Source organism: Dioscorea cayenensis, unplaced genomic scaffold (assembly GCF_009730915.1).
Source record: "Dioscorea cayenensis subsp. rotundata cultivar TDr96_F1 unplaced genomic scaffold, TDr96_F1_v2_PseudoChromosome.rev07_lg8_w22 25.fasta BLBR01001638.1, whole genome shotgun sequence".
Taxonomy (NCBI): Eukaryota; Viridiplantae; Streptophyta; class Magnoliopsida; order Dioscoreales; family Dioscoreaceae; genus Dioscorea; species Dioscorea cayenensis.
The window spans coordinates 39,453-48,270 of NW_024088029.1; the positions used below are offsets into that span (position 1 = coordinate 39,453).

Consider the following 8,818-nt stretch of genomic DNA (forward strand, 5'->3'; position numbering starts at 1 on the left):
TCTCATCATTATTTTTTTATTTTTTTAACATGCTGCTTCTCTTTGTTGCCATCATGTGATTATTTCCCCTCAATTTTTTATGCATGCATAGTTGGGACCCTTTTATTATTATTGCATAAATTGATGGATACAACAGTGATGCTATTACCGATGATTGAATCATCAATAGAATACACTTTCACCAAAATTAAGGAATCAGTGTAACATTATCATATGTCGTTCATAGGCAACTTGATTCAATAACAATGACAACTAAGGGTGACTAAAAAGTGCCAAGTTCATAAATCAAATATCCCGTCATTTCGGAATCCTCTATTACAAGTTGGCCTAACATAATGCTGTTTGAGTAGCCTGCATGATAGTGCCCTCTTGGAAGAAAACAATGGCATCTAGGTGCTCAACCCAACTTGGAGAGATTGGCAAGCATCATCCATCAACTTCTTAGCATCATGTTGAAGATTTTGTTATAATTATCATGCTGTGGTACCACAATCTTTGCTCCTTAGATCCGTCTCATATACTGTGTATCAGCAACATATTCCTTTTGCTTCACAAGTTCTTGCAACTTCGGGAGCATGTTGTAAACCGTGATCGATCATGAACAGTAAACACAATAGAACTGTTTTTGATATCAATTCAGTTGCATCCAAGTTTCTTTCTTACTCCTTTGATTTTCATCAATCTCTGAACTCCCTTAGCCTCCTTTGACTTTCCATGTAATGCATACATGTTTACAAGCAAAACATAGTTACCAGGATTGCAACTTCTTCTCCATTTCCAAGTCTCTACAGTTCAAACATATCCGCCATACAAGCATGATGTTCATTTTTCAGGTGCCATCCCATGAACTCTAGACATTGAATCAAAGTACTTGAACTCTTGTTTTATCAATCTAATGTAACCACAAGCTTAGAGAACAAAAACATAGATGATGTAATCAAACAACTTGATGACAATATCACCTTACCCATGTTGCTGGAATGTCGTAATAATCGTCGTCCACATTCACATACTCCCTGGACTCTTCAAATACATGATGGGCATAAATCAATCAACCACATTTGGCGTGTATCATGATCAGAGAGCTTGCAACACATCGGTTGCTCTCAAATCCAGCTTTCATGGCACCATGTTGCCATGTTTGTGCAAGCATACAAGTAGTAAAGAATGAAGCCTCATCCGGGACAATGTCATCTCTTCTCATTGCCTAAAAAACACTTGCAAGTCTCTTCCCTTCGATCACTGTGAACCAAACCCATCATCAGCACATTTCAAATCGTAACATCCCATATACACATTCTATCAAACACTTCAACTGCAACCTAAAAGTGATCACATTTACCATACATATCAATGCAAGAGTTTCTTCCAACCTTAACCCCACTCCCATGCACTCTTCGGCCAAAACTCAACCCTTCACCGGCGTAGGTACTGAGAACACTAGGAACATTTACTAAAGCAAACCAAAGAACACTTAGCATGAATCTCCTCAAATGTTTACATCGCCATGTCACGGCATCTATTTCACGTGAATCCCACGATTAACAAGTTCTACAAAGTTTTCTCAAAGACATCTCGTCGAACACCTTCTGTGATGAGTCCATGTCGCCGCACTTGGCGTACATGTTGAGCAAAGCACCGGCGATGAAGACGCCGCACTCGAGGCTAAGCTTACGCGCGAGCGTGTGCACTTGCTTGCCAAATATGACCAACCCAGTTTGTGCACAAGCCGACAGGACCATAATAAGGAAGCTTGTAGTGGTTTTCAACGAGCACGCTAATGTACTCAGCCTGTGATGGAGTGAGCTTTGTGAGCTTTGAGCCGATCTTGTATAGGTGGAGTGCTGCCACCTCCTCATCAAGACGCTTGGGCAACACATATACCTTCTCATATTTTTCCTATTACTCTCTCCTTCCACAACTTCAGCTGAGAAATCACCTGGTTATTAAAAGAGCAGAACATGACATAGCTAGGATGGCCAATGGAACAACCTTCAGCAAGGACAATGACACCAGAATTTGTCTCGGAGGAACACCAACAATCAGTCTGGGGGCTTAATGGTGATCCTCCTCACACCAAGATAGTTCTTTAGGCCAAGCATGTCAATCCCATTATCAAAGTAACCAATACCGCAGGCAATGGCATTGTTCTTCATCTTCTATGACATCATCCAAGGTGAATATAGGGATTCCTTCCATCAAGGCCTGGAGGGCGCAGATAGGAGTTTCGTCCTTCTAGGCTAACACAACTGCAGAATCACGGGCGATGGTAACAACAACTTCGATATATTTCTAATCGATAGAGATGGGGAAAGAAACGACAACAATATCAGCTGACAGCGGTAACAACAACATTAGCAGGCATCAACGGCAGTAATGTTAGCAAGCAGCGAGCAAACTTCAATATTCTATTTTGACTATTATAACGAGTAGTAGTACTGGCAGCAACAATGAGCGCAGCAACATTGACACCATGACAACAGCAAGCAGCAGCATCAATGATAAGCAGCAGCGACAGAGGCGATAGTGTCGGTGACGGCGACAACAACAGCGGGTAAAGATAGTAACATCAATGATAAGTAACAGTGGCAGCGACATCGGTATCAGGCAATGGCAACGAAAGCAACAGCGACGGCGGCTTATCTTAGCCACTCAACCACGACGGCGGCTTCAACGACGAATACGGCAAGCAGTAATAGTAGCAATAACGGTGTCAAGCGGCGACAACGACGCCAACGAAAGCATCAGGCATGATTCGCGGCATTACCTCAGTCACTCAACCACAATGGCGGCTTCAATGATGAACACGACAAGCAGCAATAGCAATGGCAGCGACGCCAACAAAAGCATTAGGCAGCGATTTCCTCTTATATATATATATATATATGGATTTATGTAGACATAAGGGGAAGAGAGAAAAAAACCTTCATCTTCCTCTTGCTAGTTTTTCCTCAAAATTGTTTTTCCCTCTCCTCCCCTTTTAAAAGCTCTGCCTGTTTTTATCCTAACCTCTCCCTAAGAATCACGGAGAATCACAACGAATAAGATAGGATAGGATCGATTTTCTTTTTTTTGAAAATTTAATAATTAATTTCAAAATTTGAAATTTTAATCATTATTATTTATTATTTATTATTTTTTTATCAATTTGCCTCGAGATATGTTCTCAGGTTATATGAAATTTAGGATCGCCTTAGGATGTGTACTTTGGCTATCCTAAGATTTGAGATTGCCTCGAGATATGTGTTCTCAAGGGCAATCTTGTAATTTGCATTTATGGCTCGAGATAAATTCTTAGGTGCAATTTCATAATTTGCATTTATGCCTCGAGATAAATTCTCAAGGGCAATTTTGTAATTTGAATTTCATTATTTGCCTCGGGATTTGCATTCTAGTCCAAGACAACCAATTAAATTTTTTTAAAGGGAAAAAAACCAAAATTAGCTAGGATTAGGACATTTAAATTTTAATCCTAACCATGATTTAAAATTTAATTAAATTAGGATTTGGGTCCTACTAGGGCATATGTTATATTATTTACATATAAACAATGTGTAATTATGACAAGAAATATTGTCGTCACTCACTTAACATATATTTTTTGTTACAACAATTTTGTTATAAAAAATTCATCAATTTAGTGCCCACTAAATATTGTGACAAAAATTAAATTTCTTAACCATGTTATTGGGGTTTTTATGCTAAAAAAGTTAATTGACACAATAGTTTGGATTAGTTGTGACATCTAATTATTTTGTCACTATTACAATTTCAATTGTGACAATTTAATATTCATCACGATTATACATCTTGCCTTTTGTGTCGATAATTTTAGATACAAAAAAATTTAAATACATAGTATATCTGTATATATATAGTTGTAAAATTATATAGTTAATAAAATATTAAAAAGTCTATTTTATCCTACCCAATCTCAAAGGTTATATATTAAACAATTATATATAGAATTTAAAGGTTTTTAATATTAAAATTTAACATGATTTTACCGATCAAACAAAATTTTTATTTATAAATATTTCAAAATAATCTATTGGACACTAAAAAATTTTGTTCTATTAAGCCTAAATATTAACCTATTAAAATATTTAAAAGTAACTATGCTAAAATACTAAATCATCATCATCGCATTGGTGAAGCCGCCCGTATCTACAATGCAAAGAAGAATATTCCATATATATATATTCATCAATAATTTATCAAATAAACAACTGTTTTTCACATAAAAAAGACTAAAAGTAACCAAAAGAAATATTAAAAAATAGTAAAAATATAGGCATGAGTTTCTCCAATCTAGTTTTTATATACTAAGTAAATTATGCTTGTACTACAAGAATTACGACATTATGATTTTTTTTTGTAACTATCAATTTATTTGTCACAAATATGAAGTTTTTTGTGATAAAAAAATTAATTAACACTATTATTTCAGTTAATTGTGATAATTTTTTTTATCACTAAAAATATTACAATTGTGATGATTTAGGATCTCTCACAATTACGTTGTCACTATTAATATACCTATAGTGCCGTAAAAAATATTTTCATTTGTTGTGACAAAAGTGTTCTTCGCTGCTGGTTATTTTATTTTTTTGTTATCACATTTTTTATCACAAAAAATTCAACTATTAATATCTACTAAATATTGCCACAAAAAACTCTAATGTTAACATATTTTAGGATCAAATTCGATATGTGTGTGTCTATATATATATATATATATATAAACATTTTATAAAAAAAACTATTCAAATTTTAAAAATATTTGTAAAAATATGAGATAAAAATCGATGTAAGAAAATATTATCCAAATTTATTGTTTTGCAAGTTGTTATTGTTTACCCAATCCTCAAAATTGATATTTTAAGGGATAGAAAACAATCTTTTAATTTAGATTATGCCTATGATTTGTAGTATTAGATAAAGATTTTAAAAATTAAAATTAAATAGAGATTTACCAAATCTTACAAAACAAAATCTAGATAATATTAATTTTTTTTAAAAAAATTAAAATTTAAAAAGATATATATCCTCAATGAACTTAACATATAAAAGGAGTGAAGCCTAGAGTAATTATGTGCCTATGGAGATCGATTGCAACGGTGTTGTTTCATTTGATTCAGAGGATTAAAGTGACTCAACTAGCTCTTGATGTAAAAGTACATGTTATTGATGGCCACAAGATTTGCTTATTTTTCTTTTCTTAAATTCTTTTGCTTTGTTTATGCAATGGATAAGAGAGAATTATTTTTTTGCTTTATCTTTTTTAATCTTTGAAGCTAGGTTTATTGAAATTTTTTTTTTTGATAAAGTTATTGAATTTTTTTTCAATGATGATTGTTAATTAGTGTGTTCTTTTTCGATTCTTTGAATCTTAGTTTCAGGTTCATCATAAGAATATGTTATTTAGATTTTGATTATATGATTTTTCATTTTTTTTAATGATTTTTTATCTATTGAAAATCACAAAAGCCAAATGCAACATGGAACTTGTCTCAATTGAGAAGAAATAATGATATGAAAGTTGTAATTAAATTAGAATTTTTTAATTTTTAAAATTATTTCATTTGATTTTTTCCCCTAAATGTGTAAAATAAGCATCAAGGAAAGAGAATAACATTGAAGTCTCAACAAGGAGCTAAAATTATAGCAGAAGTTAAGGCTGAAAAGCAAAAGAGAAGATTCAAATGCATAAAAGAGTACATCATCTCCAAATTTAGGATAATTTTATAAATTTTTTCTTTTTTAAAAGGATAATTTTATAATTGTATTTTGGATATTAAAATTTTCAATTTTAAATCTTCAAATTTTTAATTTTGTATATTTTGATGATATTTATTTATTTCTTTTTATATAATATTAAATACTTTATTTGCTTGTGTGACAATATTTTTACTACTAAAAATTTGTCTTTACAAAAGCATCTAGAATATAACTTTATATTAATCACAAATAATTTATTATATTAGTGACGAAATTAGCGTAACATAATTTTTATTTTAGTGACAATATTATTTTTAGATTAATAATTTTATTTGTGACAATATAAACACATAACAATATCTCCAAGTAACATTAGTGACGAAGTATTGGTCACCAATAAAATATTACTATTGACAAAAAACGTTTTGTCACTATTGTATCTTTTTGAGTCAATAATATTATCACAATAAAATAGATTATTGGGTTGGCTTATTTGTCGCAATTTAGCATTTTTTCTTGTATCGATAAAATTGGCACAACAGAACAAATTATTGTGACCATTTTATTCGTCACGATTAACATCTTTTTGTGTCAACGAAATTGACATAAATAAATAAGGTTATTGTAGCCATATCGTTTTGTCACAAATATTAAATTTGTTAGTGTCGTGAAATTAGCAAGAAAAATATAGAGTAATTGTGACCATTTGTCTAAAATGGTCGCTCTTGTATTAGCATCGGAGGTATTTGTGACAGGATGTGACGACTTCTAAAATTTGCTATTTATTACTAATTGTAACTAAAAGTATTGCTTTTAGTGATAACTTTTGTTATCACTAAAAATAAAATTTGTTGTTGTGAAATGATGTACCGGCACTTAACAGGTGGGTATATTGTTCCTACAGTTTGGGTTTAGTTATAACTATCGGTATAGCAGAAATGTAATTGAACGGTTGTGATAGATTTGATTACTGTGCAATTATGATTGAACGGTTTAGATCAAATACTGCGGGTTGGGTTTAGACTGTATGTCTAGTAGAAATAGAATTAAATGACTGCAATTTATTAAATTACTATGCAATTATGATTGAATGATTTAGATCAAAACACTGTGCATCCCACGTTCAAATCTACGGATGTTCATAGATAATCTATGCTTTTATATATATATATATATATATATATAAAATTATTTTTAATATAATCTTTTGAACATTCTCAATGCACTCTTTATTTCAATTCACTTTTTTATGGTTGATCCAATTTTAGTTTCTGATTATTTTAATAATAATAATAATTGATTTTTATTTAAATAATTCTTCAATAAATAGGTATTTTAAGGATGAAATCCCAAGGCCCAGAACCCCATCAGAATCCAGAGACCAAGTCCAGAGGCCAAGCTCCAGCCTAATTAAATGCAACATTGATGTAGCATGACCCTTAGCGCTCGCATTCTACTTTTTGGTGCTATACTTAAAGACGTAGATGGAATATTATTGGAAATGGGAAAAATAAAGAAAGTAAATATGATAAAATGACACTTATGCCTTTTATTCAAATGAATATTATAAAAATTGAAAAAAAAAATTAATTGTTATAAATAAATATTTCAAATTTTTGTTAATATCATTAGTAATTAATTATTAATTAATTAACTATAATAAATAATTAATTAATGAAGAAATATAACTAATTAATTATTATAAATAAATATTTAACTATAATTATTAGTTATTATTATTTCATTTTAATTATTAATTATCAATAAATTATCAACTTAATTATTATATTTAATTAAACTATTATTATTTAATTAATAATTATTGTTAAAATTATTTATTTATTTATTATTTAAATTAAATTATTATTTTAACTATTAAATAAAAGGGCAAATTGATCATTCTCTCTAAGGGGCTGTTTGGTTACCCGTAAGTGGGTGTGATGTAATTTCAATTACAGGTAAAATCCCAACTTTGGTTGTTTGGTTTACTATGAAAAGCATTTTTGCTGTGAATCAACTTACATTTTTGGGGTGTTTTGCTGCATTTGGACTTACGGCCAAATTGGCCGTAAGCCCAAATGTTGTATTTCTTTTTCATAAAAGTTACCCCTTCATTCACAGGTTTTGTATCTTCTTCATTCTCAAGACTATACTCACAGGACACCCTCTCCTCCTTTCCCTTGCCTGCTCAGCCTCCAAGGGCTTCGTCATTGAGTCCCAAGGCTTCCTCACCGACTCCCAGGTCTTCGTCACCGACTCCCAGAGCTTCAGCTTCGTCATTGACTCCTAGGGCTTCGTCACCGCCTCCCAGACCTTCAGCTTCGTCACTAACTCGTAGGCTTCGTCGCTGCCTCCTAAGGATTCGAAGCGGAGGTGAGCTATCGCCAATTCCATATCTTTTAGGATTTCTTTGGATTTCTTTGGATTTCTGTTAGGAATTCATTCAATTTGGAAGAACAACTTGTTCATCTCCCACACACAAGTATTTGCTGATGATGTGATGTGCTTTTTAAAACAATGGAATCAGTTGCTGATGATGTTCGTTTTGTAAATGCTACCAAATACGTTGTTCATTCCTTCCTTCTTACATTATACATAATACCTTGTTGGATATGTGGTTGGTCATGTACAGCTACGGGATTAAAACCAAATTTTCTTTTTTTCTTTTTGGTTCCTGCAAATATCAGTTCTTGTTTTGTTACAAACATGTACAATTCACAAATTCTGAAAAATAAACATTGTTTAACTTTTGTTAAGGCCTTTAGGCCTGAATATGAGTCAACTAGACTTCACTCTTGGATTGATGAATGTTGACTACACTATTAAAGTACTAGGTCTGACTTAACAATTAGAAATTAGAAACTGAGAAAGACATCCTTATCCAAAGTTTATTAGTGGCAGCTCAGTGATTAAGGAAGGTAGGCAACATGCTTATCTTGAAAACTTCATCTTAATTTTCAAGAGATTCATGCTTATCTTGATTGATCTCAATACTTTATGTTCACTTTATATAGTTGAGACCCGTTCTCCATTTATCAATTTGTACTATGATGGTGTACTATGATGGAACCCGGCACCCTCAACAAGAGACACTGGA

At 31.9% G+C, this 8,818-nt stretch overlaps 1 pseudogene; it reads right to left on the reverse strand.

Moving 5' to 3' along the window:
• Nucleotides 1-1,671: 1,671 nt before the first annotated feature.
• LOC120256774 lies at nucleotides 1,672-8,001 on the reverse strand (annotated as a pseudogene).
• Between the last annotated feature and the right edge of the window lie 817 nt (nucleotides 8,002-8,818).